General features: G+C 42.9%; 1 protein-coding gene across 1 annotated transcript in view; it reads left to right on the forward strand.

The window, feature by feature from the left end:
* The window catches only part of EFNB1 (ephrin B1), a 68,593-nt gene that overhangs the window by 24,659 nt on the left and 19,554 nt on the right, over positions 1–24,380 (forward strand). The window lies entirely within an intron of this gene.

A 24,380-nucleotide genomic window follows, 5' to 3' on the forward strand; every position in this document is an offset into this window, starting at 1 on the left:
TTCAATTTTGTGCTTTTACATTTGAAAATATTTGTATCTATGGGAAAATCTAAATAGTGGTGGTTTTTGTTTTCCCATAATCCTCAGCAACAAAGTACTAGCTGCCTTTTTTTGTTTTTAATGGTGCTAAAAACACAAAAGAAATGCCTTCTATAAATACCATAGACAGTGGTGGAGAATTGTTTTGATTTATTTTTGTGATGCAAACCTATATAAATCACTTGTGGAAGCAAGAAGATAAACTAGAATAATCTAATGACCACATAACCATTTGGGGGAAGGAGAATACAGTTCTTTCTTCTACCAGATTATTGCATGCAGCCCATACACCATTTCTAGTGTTATGGCTTAAACACCTAACATCTGGATTTTAGCCTAGTTTAGCCACACATACAAGTTTGGTTGGTTGTCTGACTAAATACCTGCATATCTGTTCAAATTTTAATTCAACTGGATGGGTGTGTTCGCTCCACCTGCAACACACACAATGTAGCCAAACGCTAGACGTGTGCCCATGCTCAGCTTATGTGATTTGTATCCAAGTGCAGACTATAAATCACTAACCTTTCCTTCACTTATTAAAAGTACAGCTTGAAAAGTAGCAGTTTTAGGGGGCAATTTAATAGTTTGTTTTTTTAGCCGCTATAATTAATAGGTACCCAATTTAGTAATTCAATTTGTTTGGGCGCCCAATAGAGGGGGTTTAGCTGCGTAAAACGGCTAAACTCGTTTAAATTCCTGGTTAAGGAGCCCAAACCACGGATATATCGCAAATTTTCACATGCCACCTCTGGAGGCGGTGAGCAGAACTGCAGACGGCTAATGCGCTCAAACAGAGCAACAATTGAATTGCTCCATCAAGTGTCCATCACTGACAGTCGCCGGCGCTAACAATCAAATTCTCACCTTGGTTGTGTACCTCTCAGTGAAAAGCAGTGACGGAAAAGTGTGCACAGCCTATAAAGTGTTGTGTTTTTTTTTTTGTGTAGTTCCTTGTAAAGTTTTGTTGTGTTCTCATTAAGCAGCAAACCCTTTCTCCTGCTCATGGGATGACAGCTGCTGCCTCTTATAAAGAGATAAGGGAATAACCATTTACTAAGCGCTGTGTGAAAAGGTAATAGTCTTTCTGAACCAAAAAACTTTTTAACTTGCAGAGAAATATTTTTATGGTTTTAATTCAGAGCCTCGTGTTTCAAGATTTGGGTAGACGGTGGTCATTTTAACAGACCATGGTTTGAAGGCTTGTAATGTGAGCTGTGTCTTGCGAGATCCTTAAAGCCAACCTTTACACTCCGACCTTGGAGCTGGCCTTGCTCCTGTGTCGACACAGGTGGGGGCCGTTGAGTGACGAGGACTCCCCAGAAACGCCAGTAACCCCCAGTCATCTCAGGGATCAAAGACATGGAATGTGTGTGTTGGGTAGAGCAGGGAATGTTGACCCTGATGACTGCACAATGACTGTTAATAAGCTAAAGGAGCCAGCCTATACAGAGGATCATATTCTCACATGCAAGTGATATGGAATTCTACAAACCTCCGGGAAAGTATACTTGGTATAAAATTACCACCTGTCTGTAAAATTGGACTGAACTTTATATTTTATAATGTAACTTTTTAAGGTTTTTTTTTTTTTTTTTGCGTTTAGCAGAATTAACTTTTTTTTTTCATTGTCTGATGCCTTGTCAGTATTTTTATTTGCTTTGGTCTATTATACATATAATTACCTTTTTTTAGTAACTATATCCCATATCCTTGAAAAAATTGTCAGCTCAACAGAGGTCCACTCAGCACTCTTCTTGCGCCCTGACAGCATTGTCTTCAGCAGGTGATTAACACATTTGTTTATTCACCTGGAGCTGGGAACGGAGTGGTCATGCCTGTCTGTTACCAGTCAACACTACATTAAGTGGGAAAATCTCTGTTCTCAGGGACACTTCACTTTAAGGGCCATATTCAATTAGGCTGTGAAAAGCTGCAGAATGGGGTTTTGGGGTGCAGACTTCCAAAAACCACCCTGCACCCCTTGGACGGGCCCCCAAAGGTATTATGTATAAAAATAAATAAATAAAAAAAATAATAATTAGAAAGTACCACAGGACACCCCAAAAAGGTACTTTAATTTCGGGGGTGAAAAATAAAATTGGGGGACAAACTTTTAAACTAGCAAAATAGACTGAGTACAGTATGAGACAAGTATGCCCCAGGGTTTTTTTTTTTTATTTCTTTTTGCAGGTGCTTGCAGCAGGAGGATATTTCACGATTTTCCCAAGTTCACTTTAGCCACTTAAAAATATGCTTGCACCCATTTTCAGGTACCCCAAATTTGATGGGACTAAACACCCCCCCCCCCCCCCCCCCCCACACAAAAAAAAGTGGCTAAATGCTATTCACCACTGTCCCAAAGACGCTAAATAGCACCTATTGAGACCATTCAAAGACCCCAAATACCTTTTAGCAGGGCTATATGGGGGTACCCACAGTGAACACCCATGTCAGAGCATCTTTTGGGGGTGTCAGGCTGATATCCTCAAAAATGACAGGACTTTTCGACTATTTTGTTTTGCCTGGTCCAGTTTACGCCGATTTGGAATTGAATACGGGGATAATCTATGACTAGCGCGATAACTTTCTGACGGCAAAACCTCCGATGACGGCGAAGAGTCTGGCAACTGACTTTTCGCTCCAGACTTGAGGGCATATTTCAATCTGATTTTTGCCTGGATTTTCACTGCTTATTCCTCCTATATATGATGGGACCAGTCTGCAAAAACCTCCCCAGTTTTGCTGGGGATTCACTTTTGTAGATTAAAATGTATAGACTGACTAATCATCCACTCTTTCTGTAATGTTGAATAAAGTCATTTTCCAATTAGGGATGGAAATACCAGAGGGCTTTTCCTAGTGTCTATATTTTGCTTAAAGTTGTAATACTGGGGCTAAAGACATGGCTATGGAAATAACCAATTACACTTCTGCCAATTAAAGCAGCGACAGCTGCCGTCCTCCCGCAGGCATTGAGACAGGTGCACAAAATGCACAAAGGGTTAAATGACGGGTGTTGCTCCTTATCAACACATGAAGCATGTCTGGAGGTCTGAGAAGCACCTTCTAGTGTAATTACTGGAGAATGGAAACTCCATGATATTTTCTTCAGTGCATTTTCTTGGTACTGTATTTTGATGTCACAAACTTTTATGCTGACCATAATGTGTGCCTCAGGGACGGATATCTGTCAGGTTTGTGTACATTACCATGTTGGTATACTGTAGGCTAGATCCTGGTTGGAGATTTTATCCAAGGCATCATCCACTCACTTCTGTCTGGGGAGGACTTGAAAGGCCCCCACAAGATAAAAGGGCAGGCTACAAATTCAGTTTTTCTGAGTTTGCTTTGTGATTTATAGACCCTCCTCCCAGTGACTTTAGTCTTTGTTGCTGCAGATCCCATTCTGCATGAGCAGCAGGGAGGCTCTGTGGTTCGGCTTTTGTTATCCTCCTCATATAACAAGGGGGCTAGTGAAGATGTGCTCTGCCTATATGTCCCTCCTCATGCCATAATCTCATGTCACTCCGCTCCTTCCCATAACCCTGACGTCCACACTGGAAGAAGCACCTCCCAGCACACAATAGACAGACACTAATTGGATTGGAAACGCTTACATCCTTTCACAATGGCAGCAGATCTGTCATGGCAAATGCTTCACCAGAAAACCTGCAGTCCTAAAAAGAATTGTGGTGGCAAACAGCCACGAGGTCCGGTAGAGATGAACAGTTATGTGGCTTTAAGTTTTAATTTTCATCTACAGTACTAATAGACTCCTTTTACTCACACCAGTGGCATTCTAAGCATCACTGAGCATATATCCAAATCATTAATCCCTTTATACTGTGTTTTTTTTAAGCGAATGGACTGTCCTTTAGTGCTTTAGATCATGGCCAGAGAACTACAACGCTCTAAAACGACCATATGATCAGTTTGCAGATATAGAAAAGGAGAGAACACTACAGCTATTAGCACTTTTACATCAGCGTTACTATGGCATGGCAGAGGTACAGCTTTCACTGCACTCTTGTGCTACACTGAGTGTAAAGCTGGGTACACACCTAAAGATTTATCTGTTCACTCTGTCTTGTGGGAAGGTAATTCTAGCAATGGATGGGAGGAAAATGACTCGAAATTTACTACAAAGCACTGGAAAACGGACAATTGATTTATCCAATTTGTCTGAACAACTTTTGTCTTTTCTGGCATTTGGGAGGAAATGGTTGATGCCCATTGGCTGAATTTATTTCCTTCCCACCAGACAGATTGGACATATAAATCTGTAGGTGTGTACCCAGCTTATGCTGGCCATATACCTGTGCGACCAGCATCAGATCAGATTCACCATCCGACTCCCCGGAGCCTCCCGGCGGCATATTTGTTGTTCTTGGCAGATGATTTGTCGTACGATCGATTGTGTGCCTCACGCACTCATCAGGGAAAAAGTCATTGAAATGACTTGAATGGACACACGATGCATCGCATGCACAAAATAAACTGTACGATCTGCACACGATGGGATGGAACATGTGCTGCACATCTGATCATACGATCCATTTATAGGAGCTGTGGGGGAGCACGCATCGGATCGTATCTTACTCCAAAAATACACTATTTCCGCATGATCCATTGTAAGACTCGTTGAAAATCGGGCAGGTGTCTGGCTAGCATTATGGTGCGTACACACTAGACGATATGCACCCTGAACGATATTGTCTAGTGTGTCCCCGACAGGGTGTGCTCAATGTCATTCATGACATTGAGCAAACCCGCTGAACAATATCATTAACGATATCGTTCAGCGCCAGGTTCTCTCCCCCATTCCATAACATGCAGCAACCTGACGAGGTTGTCAGGTTTGCCTGCGTGTTAACCCTATGAACGATGATGACGAACGACCCACGGGAACGCGCGTCTTCGTTATCGTTCATCATTTTTTGTCTTAAAAGTGGACGACTGAACGATATCGTTATCGTTCAGTAGTCCACTTTAATCGCCCAGTGTGTACGCACTATCATCCACTTTAATCACCCAGTGTGTACGTAGTGTCTGATACTTGGGCAGAATATTGCAGCATTTCAAAGTAACCATTTGACACTACCCCTAGTATGCTTTAGAAGTTCTAAGGACTTTGTAGATATCCTACTAGCGTCCCTGCTAGTTAATGGTACCGCATACATTATATTTGTTTCAAGCAAGTTTAATTTGCTGCCTTAATGGTCTCCCAATGTGCCAACATGTGATGCAAATATTTTTTTTCTACAATGAGAACACATTAGTAGTTGTTACCCTAAAGGCTTGTAAGAATATTCCTCACATTTAAGGCTTGGACTATACTCAGTCATGCAGATTAGTGCTATTAGAAGTTCACTTTTTTACAACCTACAGTATCTGCTGTAACTGAATGGTGTGGGTGGGGGGCATGCAGTTTCTGACCACATCAGACTTTGTCTGTTTATTAGTACTGGCATAAAGTAGGTTAGCTATGATGGTAAGAGCACAATTAACTTGTAGTATTTGTGATAAAGTGCAGTGGTTGCAGGAGCTGATCTATTTGCTACCATATTTAATGTGTGGCATTTTAAAGCAACTATTGTGCAGAACATTAAAAAAATCCAGTTGTTGCTCCTTTTGCCTGTTCCTATGTATGATGGTCCAGTAGAACAGACCTGGCCAACCTGTGGCTCTCCAGCTGTTGTCAAACTAAAAGTCCCAGCATGCTTTACCAGCTGATTGGTGGGAGGATATGCTGGCACTTGTAGTTTCAGAACAGCTGGAGAGCCACCTGTTGGCCAGACCTGCGTTGGAACATATTGTCAGACACTAAAATAACAAACACAAAAAATCTAAAAAATCTAAATTTAAGTGTTGACCTGGTAAATGTTGAACATTCTGTCTACTATTTAACCATTTTGACCCTAAATAAATGTCTACAGAATGATGGTTGACCTAATGACCATGTCAATCTCTTTACTGATGATAGAACCTGTGGACCTTCTGAGTGTCTAGCTTTATACTGTCTACCTTTTATTCCACACCAGCTATTACACCCTGTCCTGGTGTAGTTTTGGCAATGCAGTATTCCAGTTAGCAGATTGCTTTATAGAAAAGCGAAGGTTCTGGTGACCTTGGTTACTGCTTGTTATAATAATGGGATGGGTAACAAGTACAGAGCTTATCAGTTTGCTTAGTAATCCCTTTTGAAATACTAAAAGTTCAGCAATAGCAGAAAGTAGAACATGCGCAATGGAGTACATGCTTTAATATTAGTGTATGTATATATTTAATACTATGCTTTTGCCAACCTGGGTATGATGTCCTGCAAGAGGCTTTTATTGCTGCCCTGCCAGGATTCCCTTTTTAGGGAGATTCCAGAGTCATTTGATTACAAGAGAAAGGTGTCTTTAATGGGGCTTCTCTTATTGTGCTGGGCTTGCTGACCCCTTTGGACTCCCCTTGTCACACACATTAACCCTGTCAGCTGTTGTTCTTTCTCCTTCCCATGCATTCACAGAGGAAAGCAGAGCTTCCTGCCAGCTATTCCCTACTGCCATAGAACTTTGTTGCTGATCTCTCCGGTTTCTGAGCCCGATGTTTCTTTCTAATCTTATACAGGTAACTTGGAGCAATGCACAAAACAAGACGTCTAACTACATTTTCTAATCTAACCATTCCAAGCCCACGTTATGCTTATGCTACAAACTTGGCCAAATCCCTTATTGCTGGTATTCTGATAAACTTTTATGCCCTGGGTATATTTGCTCGGGCATAATTTGTTTTTTAGCCTTTTACTTGTATACTCAAGCAGCACGTTAACTCCCCCATACATGGCTTAGCTGCCCCAAATCCAGTACCTCCCTTTCCTGATCCCTTTCATCAGAGCCGGTCTTGTTCGTCTTCTTTTTTGCGGCTCAGTGAAAAAGGTGGGGGCTTTGTGAAATTTGTCATGGTCCTTGCACTTTATCCATCTTCTTGAAATAAAGAAATTGGAAGGGTACCGGGGGGGTGGATAATGCTTAACTCCCTCCCCCTGTCACTCTTGTTCAGAGTCCTCTCACTCTCAATGAGTTTCTGAATAGAAATCTGCAGTAATTGGATGCAAATTATACAGAGGGAGCCCAAGGCTGCCTGGAATTCCGTTGGGGGGACAGGAGGCGAGGGTATAATTAAGATGGCAGGAATTAGGAAGGAGCATTTGAAGAGAGGGGTGGGGCAAGCATTCATTTGGATTTTAATCCTTTTATTGTTTGAGAGAAAAAGAGGACTTCTGTGAGCACTGAAGACTGTTTAAAGGGTTAAACACCTGACATAATGTGAAAAAAAGAACTCCTCTGTTTAGCCCATAACTGATAAAAATTACCTTTAGCATAGGCATTTTATAGTGATTGTGTTGTGACACTGATCTATACATGAATTAGATATTTCCAGGATACATTACAGTCAAGTGGTTTAAAAAAAAAAAAAAAAAAAGTTGGTGAGTTTGTATATTGATCTCCAAGGCAGGTTAATGAGTCTGTCACTACAGTGTGAGCCAGTTCAGTAAGTTACATCTATGGGACAAGCCTGTAGCCACTGAGTCAGGTTAAGTGCTGCAGTGCAAAAACCTAACCCGAACAGTGATCTTCCCCCCCCCAAACACACACTTGCTTACCTCATGATGGCTTTCATGACCTGTGACACTTAAAACTGGTACTTTTTTTTTTTTTTTTTGTACAGATAATGCAGGTGATACACTGTTAATGGTTCTTGGTCGTCCTTATTCTGTACATGGTTATGTTGATTGTGCAGTTCTGCAGGAAGTGTTCTGCTATTAAGGAAAGGTCTGCACTCGGTGAGCTCATTCACACATGCATGGAAAAATGGTAAAACTATTTTGCGCTTTTAGTGGTATATGAAGTATTATACTTGGTATTAGTTTTGGAGCACAATACAGTGTTGACTCTTATTTTTAGTGGTACTCGTAAACATCTTCTAACAAGCAGAAAGACAGAGCAGTGAGCAAGCTCTTCAAAGTAAATGTACTTATTTGGAACTCAAAGTATTTTTATCCTGCATATACAAGCAGCAAATACTGCCACCTCCCGAATGACCTCTTCATTCTGTAGATCCATGACACACACACAACTGCAGCCTAAATGGACCTGTAAGTTTTTTAACGCAGAACTGTGTTTCAGTGGGGTCTAAATGAGCCCATACATAAATTGCCCGATTCCCTATTGCCTGATGATCGGCAAACTCCAACATGTTGGAAATCCTCAACTTTTTTTTTTTTTTTGTTCTGTCTGCAAATCAAGTATTTCCAACATGTTGGATTTTTTTTTTTTACAAAATCATTGGCAAAACGCAGAATTGGGCCGATTGATGTATGGCCCCCTAAGATATATTAGATCAAGTTTTAATTTTTGCAATAACTTTGACCCATGACCATGGTGCTATACAGCATTGCACAGTTCTTCTGTAAATCTGGTAAAGAAAACACACTTGAAATTTTTATATTGTACATTCTGAAATACTGTACATGTCGCTCTATTGGAATCCTCACACTCAGAATTGTGTGTTTCACAAAATATGATGAAAATGGATCACTTGGGTGCTATGATAACTGTTGATTGACGTCTAACTGCGACTTTCATAATGCAGTAGGAAAAAGCAATTTGTGCAGAGAACTGTGTCGCTCCAGTAACAGCTGAGCAATATGTTCATGGTCCCTGTGGAAGTAAGAGGTTACGAAGGCTGGTGACCAAGCTTCTTGTGCAATACATCGCTAAACACGCATTATTAACCCCACTCTTTGCCAAACAGCAATGCTGCCTAACTTCAGCAACATAAGGGCCAGATAGGAGACCTACAGGTTGCTGTGCAGTGTCTTCTGACCCGTTGTTAACTATTCTAAGGGATAGTGTGTGCGCATCTTTTCTACTAAAGGTGTGTGTAATCTATTCATCACTGCATGAAATAAATATAGGGCTATTTTACTCTACATTTGTTGCTTCGCCAAAGTTTTTACACAGCCTGTGGCTTATGTTGGCATTTCATAGTGCCAGCCGGGTATTCAATGTCCGTTTGTACAAGTTCATTAGATAAATGCAGTTCTGTGAAAGGAGTCCCTGCACCTAAGCATTTAAAACCTGCTCAGCTTGGGGAGATGGCAGAATTTTGTGGGATAAACTTTAGTAGTGTGTGGCTAAGCAGAACATAATGTCGTTTTTGTGAATGTTTGTTTTCCAATGCTTGCATGTATTTGCTCTTCTGTGAGAAAATGGTCTTTACCAACAGGTCAAGGAGTTTATAATGGAGCTAGTAAACAGATTTTGGGTTTCAACATGGTCTCTTGTCTTTAGGCAACTTATACCCCTTTTCCATCAAATTCCCGGGTCTGACCCAGTATTTGGAACACTGTTCCAAGCCGGGTCAGACTCGGGATTTACCCCATGTCCACTGTGGTGCCCACCCGGGATAATCCCGGATCGGCGCTGTTCACACTGCACACTGGTGCAGTGCTCGCACTTGGAGATATCATCACCAAGAGCTGGAAACTCCAGTTCCTCCTCGAAACGCCAGAGCGGTCCAGCGACCAGTGGAGGGGTGGGTGTCATTCGGGAGGCTGTCTGTGACGGCTGTCACCGGGGAGGGAGAGATTACAGCCTCCCCATAGGAAGCTGGGATGGGGTGAAAACTGGAATGGTCCGGACCAAACGGGGAGGCTGTAATCACTCCCTCCCCGGTGACAGCTGTCACAGACCGCTTCCGAATACCAGCCAATCACAATGCTGTAAACGGGTCCTGGGTTGGAAGACCCGGGTCACCCGTTTACACTGAGCATGACCAGGGTTTTACACGTGTAAAACCATGCTTGAGACCTGGGAAGAAATGCCTGGTCGCTGCCCAGGTTGACACTGCAATAACCTGGGTATTTTGGCCAGTGGAAAAGGGGTATTCGAGTCCCTTTCCTTGTGTTTGCAGATAATGCTATTAGATTGGCTTCTTGGACTGTTTATATGCCAATTTAGAATGTGTGCCTGGGAGTAGCTTCTACTGCAGGTTTAACTGCTTTCTGACTTATTAATGCGTTCACACGCATCCCCTTTCCGCCCATGAGCCCTGCGCTCCCACTCGCTGCAGGGATTCGGCTCCCATGCAGGGGATGAGGTAAGAGGGTGGGCCACTACTTTTCTTTTCTTCTCATTGCATAGAGGGAGAGAGACAGAGGCAGAGAAGTTTTTGACAGGAAATGATAGTAAAGGAACAAAAACCCCTGAACAACTGAATGACAGGCCTGGCTTTTAATTGGCACTGGAAAGGAGACAATGAATCTCAAGTTTTGTTGTTTGGTGCGCGCAGGAGATCCTGATGGAAGAATGGAGACTAGAGGCCCTTAACCCCTTCAGTGTCCTAGTTACTTCTGACACCTTGTGGGAAGCGTGTTACGCTCTTTCTGGCAGAAAGTGTTATGTACACTGCACTGGTGAGCCCTTCAGGTACCATAGCTTGGAATGCTGTCCTCCCAGCTAGATTTGAGGGTCTGTTTTTGTCTGGCAGTAACATGCAGGAAGGGACATTGCAGAAGTCCCATTGAGTGTTTTATTGAAATTATTTTAAAATCTTAGGGAAAAAAAAAAAATGTAAAGTGTATTCTTGTTTTCCTGTACTACAGTACTGTAATCACATGGTGTTACCACATGAACAAGTGTAAACTGCTGCCCTGTCCATTAGAGAAGGAGTACTATATGTAATCCCGAGATGAGGTTGGCACTAATCACGTATGCTTGTCTGTTGGTCTTTGGTCTGTTCATAGTGTGTCAATGTTTCCTAGTGGTTTATGGGTGCGCTACACGGACACCTGTGCTTGCTCAGTTAGACCCCTCTGCTGGGATACTCATTCCATCCTGACTGGAGGGGAGACATTTTGCAGCTGTTCTGCACTCTGCTCTGAATTCGGAAAAGAAAGGATTTGCTATGGGGGAATATGTTTTTGTTTCTCATCCTCAACTCTGAGGTGAGAAGCTGCTGGTCAGGAGGACATGTGAAGATGTTGGGAAAGGGGGTGGGGGAGTAGGTTAGTAAGGGGTGAAAGGGGAGCAAAGGTTACTATGGAAACCGTTTTCTGCCTCACTGGTGCATCTTGTAAATCCATTTAAAAACCAGAAAGTGGGTGTGTAGGGAGCACATCAATAGAGGCCGGTGTGTGAAAGAAGAGAGCTTAAGTGTGTCTGTAAGGGGGGAGCCCCGTGAATAAGCACAGGGAGCAGAGGCACAAAGAGTGCTCTGGCTGTCCCTTGTCTTGGACAGTCCATTAAGAGTCACCCTTTAACCCCAGACAATAGAGCTATACTTGTCTCAAGTATATTAGCTCGTTTATTCTCCCCATCCTGGCCTCTGGGTGGGGTTATTTTTAATTGGCAGGGATGGGGTTTGGTTCTCACAGTAAAGATACTCTCCGCCCCAGTTGTGTACCGCTTTGGCATAAAAGATCTAGTACGAGCTGACACTGGATCTACAGAGTGCTGTGGCATTTTTCTATAGTGGAGCCCTTTATTTTAGCAGGTCGCTCCTTGAACATGATCAGTGCTGCATAATGATACAGAGCGGCTATTATTATTGTCTTTGTCTGTTTTGTGCACTGTTTAACTCCTCCAGTACTAGAGGTTGTTTTCAGGATACCATACCATGGGAGCTAGAGTATGCAACTGGTCCTCTGCTAGGGTACAGGTTTATTGGTGTAATGCTGGGTACACACTAGGACGATGTCTGCCCGATATGTCATACAGATTTGTCCAGAAACAACATAACGCCTGGATCGTTCCGTGTGTACGGGCTATCTGCTTCCGCTGTCACATGCGATACCGTCAAGTCAGCCGTGCTGCATGGCCAACTGGATGATATCGCATGCGGCGCCATTGCAGGTAATGAAGGCCGGAGCGAGGGATCATTCTGCCATTCATTACATCGCTCATTGTGTAACTGCGGAACGATATGTCGGGCTGACCTGTCATCCCGGTGCACTTTGCGAAGTGTTAACCCAGCTTAAGAGTTCCCAGATGGTTTACCCTCAACTGCATTGACTACACCAGTAACTAGTAACAATAGACACACTACCATCATTTTTTGTTTGCCTCCTCACAAGAGCATAGTTTGTTGTAGTGAGTCTGCCAGACAAGTCTAGCAGCATAAAATATACTGTAAATAACATGGAATGTTATGAAATGAAGTGAGTGTGCAAACCTTCCCATGCTACTTACTAAATGAAATTATTAATTATCCGTGGTAAACTGGCATCTCTGGGTACTGCCCTTTCTCTTGGGGGCGATTCAATTCAGTACAATGCTGAATAGCCCCAGGAATGAGTTCCCGGAGTGATTCAATGCAACGCGCTATTAAGTCTGACTACAGGATTTCTGCTCACACCCTCCTGAAGTGTAAGCAGAAATACCAGTTAAGTGCCATCCGCAATAGTGTTTTCCAACTTAGCTCGGGGCTGGCACTTTAGTCGGAGAACGCCGGTTACTGTGATCAAACACCCAGCTTAAGGTGTGGTAACCAGCATTCTCTGACTTTAGTCTGACTTAACAGCGCACTGAATTGAATAGCTCTGGGAACTCCTCCTCGGGGCTATTCAGCATCCAGCTGAATTGGATCGTCCCCTTTAAAATGGTAAACTTGCAGATTGACGAAAATAAACTTGGGCTGAATCTAATTTAAAAAATATTTAATCGATTTACGTAACGAGCCAGTGATGAGTTGCATCAATTAGCCAAGCTATAGAAACTACCTCCATTTGCAGAAGCCGTGACTAACCTGGGTCAGGTGATTAGTCGAGTTCTGCCATAGACTACTTTGTTGCCCAACTCCCAGTTTGTATCCCACACTCAGTGTAAAACTGTCTGATGGCATCTTTCCATTTATAAGGACGATTCAATGCGATGTTGAATAGCCCCAGGAGGGAGCTCCAACATTGCAAAGAATTGAATCGCGGCCCATGAGTAATATTATAGTGTTATGCACCAATAGAAACTCTGGTTTTGAGGACAGTTGCCTGTCATCTGTGCATTGTACAAATAAAATCTGACCAATCCTTTTTTACCAATTATTTTTTCATTAACTGATTTGCAAAATGGTGTTTCTAACTTGATTCAAGTTAGTGATTTAGTAAGTAGTATGAACCCTTTTTTATTTCGGTAGTATTTTATCCTTTTTATTATTTCTCCCCTCAGTATGGTAATAAACACACTAAAAATAGGTCACATCCATTTTTGAGATTTTGCTATGCCCTTTTTCATGTGGCAAAATAGATTGAATTGGCAAACAATGCATAGGTAACGCCTCACTAAAAGGAGTGTTTTTAGATTTCAGCAGCACGTGTGTGAATAAAATTGTTTGCAGATACAGGGTTGTCATAAATGGGTTGGGTATGGCCTGTCGGCGCTTGGGATCCCGGCAGTCAGAATCCCGACACTAGCATACCGACACCCATACAGCTAAACCTAACCCTCCCTCCCCGCAGCCTAACCCTACCCCTACTGCAGGAGTGAGGAGGGCAATAAGCAGCCCTCCAGCTGTTGTTGAACCATGCATCCCAGCATGCCTTGCAACAGTTTTAGCTTGGCCAAATGGCAAACTGTGACAGGGCATGCTGGGATCTGTAGTTCAACAGCTCGGAGGGGGGGGCAGCTAATTGACAATCTTTACCCTGGTGCTTAACCCTAACCATCCCCCCTAATACTTAGGATGCTGGCGCTGGGACTCTGACTGGTGTCGGTATTCCATCCCCGGCATTCTGAGCGCAGGCTTCCCGACAGCCAGGATTTACATTACACTCCTCATAAATTTAGACCCCTATTCTATAGTAGGCACGTATCTGTTAAACAGGTCCCTGTATCTGCCATTGCACATTTCATATGGAGCCTAAAGGCTTTTCGGCAGGTAGAAGTGGCACTGTGCTTGGCACACCTTACACAGGCTGTGTCCTGTCCCTCTCAAAGCACGTTAAATAGTTTTTAATCATAACTTTTATTAAACTTTTTTAGAGAAGGGGGGGGGGGTAATAAAGAGCTTTAGTAAAGGAGCATCAGCGGCATGTTAAACTATGTTTGTGATAACAAATCTAAGGCTATGAATTGTAGATCTGTCAGTTGTGTGCATTTCTTCCATGGCTGCTTAAGGTATCCTGCATTCTCAACTATAGTATATTGTTTTGACCACCACCCCACTGCATTTTTTTAAGGTGCCTACACACTAAACTGCGTTTTGCACGATTTGGCTGATTCCCGCAGGTTGTTTGTCGTACATGCAGTAAGATCTGGCAATCTCGTTAACGAGATTAAGGTAGTTGGTCAGATTGCACAGTTTTATGCACGATATTGTATGTCCAGGGGTGCTGGCGAGTTGCCGGGCAGTTCAAGGGAAATGGTTGACTGCCTTGCATCATTTGCGAGTCGTCTAGTATGTAGGCACCTTTTATAATGTAAACCATGTGGAGGAGTGGGTGATATCAACCAAAGGCTTGTAACAGGCTTGGTCTGATGTCCTAGTAGTGTTGGGCTTCATATAGTCTGTGTGTGGATATAATGGATGCCATGACAAGCTGTGAAAACTCAACCATGAACAATTGTATACTAGGTAACCTATTTCATAAAGGATGAGTTAGTGACAGTAGTTACAGGAGAGAATGAAGTCCCAGGGAGGACAGTGTTTTATGACCCTTGGTACAACTACATTTCAGTTATTAAAGGTCAACTGGAACTAAAGTACAGAGCAAGGTACATGTTATAGGCAATATTACATTAGGTTTTGGTCACTTAGGGAGAGATGCATCAAACCTTTATAAAGAGAAGAGCTGGAGAAGATGTCCATCGCAACCAGTCGTCTTTTAATTGTCATTTTTATAGAATGTATCTGGTAAATGATAACGAGAAACTGTTTAGTTGCTATGGGCAACTTTTCCACTTTAGAAGGTTTGATACATTTCCCCAATAGTTTCTGTGAATACAAGTGAAGACGTGAGATGAAGCTTGGATTGAATAGGTAAGTCTTTTCACTATGCGTATCAGACTTGGGGCCATATCCAATTAGCCGCGGTAACTTACCGTGGCTAATTATAGCTCGCCCGCTGCTCGCTTGGGGCTATCCAATTAGCCCCGAAATCGGCCTGACAACGACACTTATCAGTGTTTTTTTTTTCGGGACCTGATGTGTCCCGAAAAGTAATCCACAATAAGTGACGTTTTTTCGCCCAAAAAATGGTGAGCACACATAGGGCAGCAAACTTATTGCAGCTCCTATGTGTTAACGGGCGAACTATCCTATTAATTCGCCTGAATTAATAGGATAGGGAGGAATAAAATATCGGCGAAAATCGGGTATTATCAGTGAAAAATCCCCGTTTTATCGGGGATCAAGTAGCGCCTGAACAGTGTTCGGGGCTAATTGGATATGTCCCTAAGGGTGGGTTGATAGTTTCCGCAATAATCAATTTCATACGGACTGACCAGAATATAAAAGCATGGACAACTAACATTGGCTCCCTCTGCTTTTTTGGGGGGGGTGAACTGGTAGTTTCACATAATTGCATGGTACATGCCTAGAGGACTCTATCTCCAGAATAGTTACTGCATTAGTGGAGGGTGTACTCCTGGGCTTATCAAGCAGACATGCAAAAGTGAAGCCTAGCCCACCAATGAGAGATGCGGACTACACCTAAACATTTGGGGCGGAATTCAATTGTTTCCTGTCCCCATCGCGTCCAACGGAGCGGATATCTCCTTCTTGCAGCATAAAGTTGTTGGTGCAATAACAAAAAGTAAACCTTCACTGGACTATTCAATTGTTGCTCCTGTTGGGTGCGATCAGCTATCAGCACTCCATTTCAGCTCGCAGCCCCTGAGGGGTACGAACTGAAATCGGCGAAAAGTGACCTGTTTGGGCGCCCAAACGGCACTTTTCGCGATCGCACCCAGCACTTTGGTCGGGGTTAGCCGATTTACGCGGCTAAACCCGACCACTTTGGGCGCGATCAGTGCGTAAAGCTGTGACAATTGAATAGCGGGCCCGCGATCTCCCGTCACTTTAGATCAAAACCATTGAATTCCGCCCTTGGAAGGGGATGTAACACATATATTCACATATATTCAATGTATCTTGTCATAGTGGACAGCTGGTAGCTGAGGTTTATTGTGATGTGTTTTCCCTCCAGTAAGACTCTTGCATGGTGGTGATTACATATTTGTTGAATGCAGTGTTACTCCTTGATACTGTTCATGTTCTCCCGAATGGTTGTTGATGTCTGATAAAGCTGTCAGGTGGAGAATGATCCCTCTCTAGTAATTCTTCGAGGTTTTTGTTCCATCTTTTCTTGCCCTGTTGCCAACTGGCTTCTCAGACCCACCCCCTCTGTGCCAGTCTTTATGCGGCTGAATGGGCAAGGAATGTAAGCCGCATTACACAGCTTTGATCGTTAACTTCCCCACTTCATGAGGATAAGGGGAGTTGTGTGGAATTGAGGGAGAGCTTGTTTAGACTCTCTCATATGCAAATGGAGGGTATTGAGAGCTGTGGAACGTAATGAGATAACACGGCTTTAGAGACCCCAGCACAATTGTGGAAATCCTAAAACAAAAGCCAAGCCGGGACGTGAAAGGGATTTGTCAGGCAGAGACTGGGGGGGATCCTTGTTCTCCCCCCTCCCAGCTCACACACAACAGATTTTTCCCATCCCCAGTGGAGCCAGAAACCCTGAGGATATTCAGATTAGCTGTTTTAATATTCATGAATTTGTCAGGCAGAGGTTCTCGTCTGGCAACTTTACTACTATCTTTTTAAGACTGCATCCCCATTGGCACCATTAGGAGACTTAAATGACGCCATGAACTAAAGGAAAACTTTGTAGTCTGAAATTATCTGCTTCCCACCGAGGGATTCACTGTATACTGTAAGATGGTAGAACATTTAACCCGTAAACAGCATAAGCAACAGCGCCCGGAGTTGTCCTCATCCTAAGGAAAGCTGTCGGTGGCTTTCCTAGACTGTTTCTCTGGTTTACACGCAGGTCCACGCATGTCAACACTACACACATTAAACATACACATTTATCACGCAGCTTGTGAATCCGGCCCAGCAACAAAGCATTTCTTGTTTACCCAACTCGGAGGGATCATTTTTCAGACCTCACAAATCCCCTCTTCACCTTTCCCATCAGAAAACACCTCCCTGAACAATAAGAAAATTGGGGCCTGCCACCTGATAGCTCTCCCAAGGAACCAGGGAGAGAGGAATGTGCAGAGCTAACCAGCTCCTGTGAGACAGCCTTTGTGTTCTGTGTCTGAATCTGCCGGGGGACGCCCTGCCGAGGCTTTATGCCTTTCCCTGGAGACTGCAATATATATGTTTGTGTGTAGAAATATATCTTTTATATAAGCCCAAAAGGCCTGAGACCTTCTCTCTCTGCCGACCAAGTAAAACATTAACTACTTCTCACCCCTGAAGACACTCTCTTGACTGCTCCATATTGCTGAATAGTGAGCGTCACCAGTGCAATGTAGACTAACACGCTTACACTTTATCCTCAATCAAACATTTCCCTGTACAGTCAGATCACAGCACTAGTGGAAACAAATGTATCCTTCCTCATGCTACCCTAGCTAACCACGGCACAAGCTCTCTGTAGAGCACAGCCAGACGGCTTGTGGTTATGTACTGTACCCCCAGTATGGCTGGCAAAGCATAAGAGTTCAGCAGCTGGAGTGTCCTTTTGCTGAGCGTTCTGCAGTATATTGTGTAAATGGATTTTTGCAAGCATATTACAACTTTATAAATAAGTGTTTGTCTGTAAAACATCCATTTGTATATGTTTATGGTCAGGTTGTATACCAGCATAGATCGCTGTGTAACATCAGGTCCATCTGATTTAATAGTCCTAACCTCTATATTGCTGTCGTGTCCTTGTATTAGCTTCTTCCTGGCCACCTCCACACCGAACCATGTGAAACCTGTGATAGAAAAGTACACTAGGCCTGCTCTTATGTCTAACTCACTCCCAGTACAGCTTTGTGTTCAAAGAACAGTCCAAGGTGTCCTTTTATTGTATCAATTTTTCTTGATCAGCATATTTGTGTAAAGTGATGGATGGTCGCTCTTGTGCCGTTTGCCCTCTGATTGTCTGCAGACTCTAATCTGACAGCATTTTCTATCACTTTAGGTTACAGTAGATTACACTGTCTTTTATGACCACTGCTGCTTGAATTTAAAGCCTTGGGCTGTTCAAGCATAAATCTGGTTATTTTTGTTTTACAAAAAAAAGGGAAATGAAGTGCCAACTTTGACTGGAAAATTTGCAAGCGATCTATGTAGAATAGTTAATGGAATTGTGTGTTGCTCTCATGTAAAGGAGCACTTTATATAAGAGCAACATATCCAGATTTCACAGTGTAAAATCAGGCTCCTTCTACACCGTCACAATCTTATACGGCTTTTCTGGACAGAACAGAAAAATATGGCCATCAAATCATCCCCTGGGCCTGTTAGGAAAGTGTGTGTGTGGCTTTATTCTATACACCCCAGTTTAGTGTGCCAGAGATGGGGGTGATAGTAGTTTGATGTGGCACTGTACATAATCTTGTGTGTATGTAAAGTTTATATGTGAGAATTACAATAAAAGGTTATTTTTGGTAGAAAAAAAATGTTGTACTATCCCATTGACTGATGAAACTTTAATGTTTATCAACCTAAAAAACCCAGTCTGACAACTCCTCCATACAACCTTAGTATCAGTAATACATTTTCACATTCTATTATAACATGTTTCAAGTTTTTGAAGCATATACCCCAAGAATTGTTCTGTAACACATGTCAATGCTTACTTGTGCGAGTATATGATCCTGTGGCAGTGAGTTACTCTGCAAGAGACCAGACCAAGCCCAAATGCCTGAGACGTGCAGCTTGTATGAATGCTGTTCTCTCTGCAGCCGGTCTGACTGGAAAATGTCTGCATTGTATTTCATATTCTGCTCATGTGGTCAGTTATTGGGTGCACTGTACATGGCTTTGGCAATGAAATGGTAAATATTCAACTGTGTATTTCCATGCTAAACATGTCTATATTGTACTGTAAATCTGAGGACATCATTATTTAAACAAAAACATGAATATGGTTCAATAAAGAGTTCCAGAAAGAACAATAGATTGTTTTATTTATTTTTAATTCCAAAGCTAGAAGAGTGAACATATCTAATTGACAGGTTGTTGTGTTTTTTTTTATTTTTATATATACTCTTAAGCCGCGTATCCACTTGCAGATATAAATGAGCGATTGAACGATAATGACATCGTTATCGTTCAGTCGCTCATTAATCATGCATGAATCGGGCAGTTTAATGTCTGAAACGACCAGTGATGAGCGCTCCCGCTGGCCGTTTCTTGCATCAATAATCGCCTGAACATGACAGCTAAACTGCTGAGAACGACAGATTGGCCATGTACAGGGATGAGGGAGGGTGCCTGCACTGAACGACCTATTATTCTTCAGTGTAGGCACTACAGGGGATGAGGAACGACTGTACGATTACGATGTTGTAATCATACTGTCGTTCCACTATCTGCAAGTGGGATACACAGCCCAACATGTAGTAGTAAAGTGGTGTAATAGTAATACTGTAAATTAGTAACTGCTTCATTTTATAATCCATCAGGGGATTATCTTTTTTTTTATTTTGCATATTACATCTAAAGGTGTACTGTAGTTTGTGTGTAGCATAGTCCTTTCTATCTGGTGTTTTATATATGCTACAGCAGTGGTCGCCAACCTTAATTGGGATGTGAGCTACTCGAGAAAAATGATCTCCCGAAGAGCTACTAACATTTTATTATTATTTTTTTTAAAGTCTGGCTAATAACCGCAAAATGAAAGATCATTCGATGAAAACAATGCATTTAATTAATAAAGTGCAAGGGCGTCTTAAGAGCGGAAGGGGCCCGTGTGCACTCACCATGCGGGGCCCCCTCCTCTCTCCCTGGTGGCTGGCAGCCGACTGACGCGGCTGGCCAGCCACCGGAGCCTTAGTAGATTCCGGGCACTAGAGTGTGTCCGGAGTCTACTGCGCATGCGCAGAACGCCAGAAAATGGCCGCAGCGGACATTTTCCGGTATTCTGAGAAGCATTGAGACCCGATGCAGGACCTCGGACAGGTAAGTTTAAAAAAAAAAAAAATGTGTGCAGTGCAGGGTCCCCCTGGACTCGGGGGCCCGTGTGCCCCGCACACATTGCACCCATTATAGATACTCCACTGATATTGTTGCACATATCTTTTAATTACTGGCTCCAAGGAGGTAAGTACAGTAGAGGAGTAAAAAATATAGGAAGGGCTGCTGTGACTTTTCGGCAGGGCTGGACAGGAGTCACTCGCCCCAAATGTAGTCGTCCCCTGTGATGTCCAGATGGTGTCAGTCACGTATTGTCGCCCTATGGAAATCGCATGACATGCTTCCCCGTCGCTCCACCCACAGCTTTCAGAGGTCACTTCTTACTAGTTGACTCGGCAGTACTGCAGCTAGGAGAGCAACCCAAATTACGTCAAGCGTACAGTAATATAGATTGATACAAACCTAAAACCATAGCAGTGTTTCCGAACCTTGATTCTCAAGGCACACTAACAGTCCAGGTTTTAAGGATATCCAGGATAAATAATACTGGCCAACTATGCCAATTTAAGACCTTTCCAATTTTGGAATTGGTTTTGTCCCAACTGCAGGAACTAGAGCGATTTCCCACTGCGACCAGTGAGCATGGAATTGCAGAGATGTTTGTTTTAGGAGAGGGCAGTTGCGGGCAGTCTTGTACTTGGACATGTCCCAAGGCTGATGTGTTGGGTTTGCTGCACCAGTGTGATGTGAGCACTAAGCTTTATTTCCAGGCTTTCTGTTCTTCCAGGCAAGAGATTTTTCATTGCTTTTAATATGCAACTCAACAAGACAAAATAGTGCAGTTTGGAGATCTATTGCCCTTCATACCATTCTGCGCAGACTGTTAACACTGATGGCAGCACAGCACAGAGGAGCATGGGGACTTGATGCAGAAACTGCTCATCTAGATGAGCCTTCTAGGGGGTGATTCAGTTGTTTTGGACACCCTCCTTTTGGGCATAAATTCAATTCTTGCTCTGTTCGGACGCCTAAAGCTGCAAGAAGAAATGTGTGCAAAGTCTGTTTTGGGTGCTCAAACGGCTGTTTGTGCGCCCTAATCATTTCTTTAGGCGGGTGGCTGTGTTTAATAGTAATGGGCGCCCAACCAGAGAAACAATTAAATTGCTCTGTCGGGCACCTATTTGTATAGACGCCCAGAAGGGGGCGCGCAGAGCATGTGAAACGCCCCCTCAGTGTCATTTGATGGTTCTTGTTGCTGTTTGTTGTCATTGCAGGTGACGCTTGAAATAAAATTAGTTTTCTATAATCCTCTGGGGATACATTAAAAAAGATTTTTTTTTTTTTTTTTTGTAAGTGTCACTCCATCTATTTGTATTTAGGAGTAAGTGTACATTGTATATCCTAAACAGAACACCGTGCCTGATTCAGAGACATACGTTTATGCCACCGCAGCAGCAATTTTGTATGCAACGCGGATTTTTATTGAGAAGCCCACCTGCGGCTTTGCATATCCAAGCGCAGCATCGATCGCAGATCAGTTGATTATCGGAGTAACCCTATGGGCGCACAGAATGTCCACCAGAGAAGCCGAAGCCATATTTACTGCGTACGGAATTGCAGTCACAGGCTGAGACACAGTTGCGACATGCCTGCATTTGAGTCGACATCCCCCAACCCCCCCCTCCACTGTTGCCACACGCAGTGTCTTTCTGTCAATTACTTTGCAACTTAATCCTCATTGCGAGTGAGCTTGTTAATTTGAACTTGAGGCATGCGCATCACCAATAATCACTAAATGCATAAACATCGGCATTACGTCCATATCTGAATTAGGCCCACAGTCCCACAAAGCTATCTCTGCCCAGGCAACCTGTGAGCTTACATTATAAGCCGATGCAGAATCCTGCCTGTGTAGAGTCTGACTCATGCTTGCTCTGGATGGAGGTGGATGCAGAATCGGGGAACTCTGGGCCTTATTCAGCAAGGAACGCAGTTATACGCAGGCAATCGGCGATTAATTCGCACTGTGCATGCATACGCATCAGTGTGTGATTCAGACGCGATCGGCACTGCAATCACAGAGGATACGCAGACCCAAGGCAGTGATTGACAGGAAGTGCTGTTTGTGTGTGGCAGTGGGGGGGGAGGGGGTGGTTGGGTGAACACAGGCGTGCCAGTACTTTCAACGGCGTGAACTGCGTTGCCTGCGTGTATAAGCAGAATTGTCGTACGGCGTTAATCGGGCCCTCTGTTCTTTTAGAGATCCATTAACTGGGATATTACATTGCATTAATGCTGCATAAACTGGTTTCTTCTAACTTTTTATTTTTTATTTTTTTATGTTTTTTGTTTGGCTTTTACCATTACGGTAAAATTTTACTTTTATTCAAAGTGTTTTATTTAGTTTGGCAACAAATCTCTTGAGTATATTTATCTTTACTTGTCCTTTTGATGTAATATCTATTTTCATATTTCTTTTTATACGTGTAGTGTGTCCTGTCCTATTGAAATTTATAATAGAGACAAACTGCTCAGTCAATTTATAGTGTCAGGTGCATAAATATTGGGACATTGACAGAATTTTCATATTTTGGCCTCTATTCACCACCACAATGGCTTTCAAATGAAACAAACAAGATGTGCTTTAACTGCAGACTTTCATGAGGGTAATTACATCCAAATCAGATGAACGGTGTAGGAATTACAATGGTTTCTATATGTGCCTCCCACTTTTTAAGGGGCCAAAAGTAATGGGACAAACTAAACAATCCTAAATCTAACTTCCACTTTTTAATACTTTGTTGCAAATCCTTTGCAGGCAATTACAGCCTAAAGTCTGGAACGCATAGACATCACCAGACGCTGGGTTTCATCCCTGGTGATGCTCTGCCAGGCCTCTACTGCCAATGTCTTCAGTTCCTGCTTGTTCTTGGGGCATTTTCCCTTCAGTTTTGTCTTCATCAAGTGAAATGCATGCTCAATCGGATTCAGGTCAGGGGATTGACTTGGCCATTGCATAACATTCCAATTTTTAGCCTTAAAAAAACTCTTTGGTTGCTTTTGCAGTATGCTTCGGGTCATTGTCCATCTGCACTGTGAAGCGCTGTCCAATGAGTTCTGAAGCATATGAGCATATAATATTGCCCGAAACACTTCAGAATTCATTCTGCTGCTTTTGTCAGCAGTCACATCAATAAATACAAGGGAACCAGTTCCATTGGCAGCCATACATGCCCACGCCATGACACTACCACCACCATGCTTCACTGATGAGGTGGTATGTTTTGGATCATGAGCAGTTCCTTTCCTTCTCCATACTCTTCTCTTCCCATCACTCTGGTACAAGTTGATGTTTGTCTCATCTGTCCATAGGATGTTGTTCCAGAACTGTAATGGCTTTTTTAGATGTTGTTTGGCAAACTCTAATCTGGTCTTCCTGTTTTTGTGGCTCACCAATGGTTTATATCTTGTGGTGAACCCTCTATATTCACTCTTGTGAAGTCTTCTCTTGATTGTTGACTTTGGCTCATATACACCTACCTCCTGGAGAGTGTTCTTGATTTGGCCAACTGTTGTGAAGGGGTTTTTCTTCACCAGGGAAATAATTCTTCTGTCATCCACCACAGTTGTTTTCCGTGGTCTTCCGGGTCTTTTGGTGTTGCTGAGCTCTCCGGTGCGTTCTTTCTTTTTTAGAATGTTCCAAACAGTTGATTTGGCCACACCTAATGTTTTTGCTATCTCTCTGATGGGTTTGTTTAGATTTTTCAGCATAATCGTGGCTTGCTTCACTGATAGTGACAGCTCTTTGGATCTCATATTGAGAGTCAACAGCAACTGATTCCAAATGCAAGTGTCACACCTAGAATCAACTCCAGACCTTTTACCTGCTTAATTGATAATGAAATAACGAGGGAATAGCCCACACCTGTCCATGAAATATAGCTTTTGAGTTGATAGTCCCATTACTTTTGGCCCCTTTAAAAAGTGGGAGGCACATATAGAAACCATTGTAATTCCTACACCGTTCACCTGATTTGGATGTAATTACCCTTGAATTAAATCTGAAAGTCTGCAGTTAAAGCACATCTTGTTTGTTTAATTTCAAAGCCATTGTGGTGGTGAATAGAGGTCAAAATCTGAAAATTCTCTCAATATCCCAATATTTATGCACCTGACTGTATATTCACAGTAGGTGTTAAAGACCACAG

Source organism: Taudactylus pleione, unplaced genomic scaffold (genome assembly GCF_031769625.1).
Source record: "Taudactylus pleione unplaced genomic scaffold, aTauple2 ptg000111l, whole genome shotgun sequence".
Classification (NCBI taxonomy): Eukaryota; Metazoa; Chordata; class Amphibia; order Anura; family Myobatrachidae; genus Taudactylus; species Taudactylus pleione.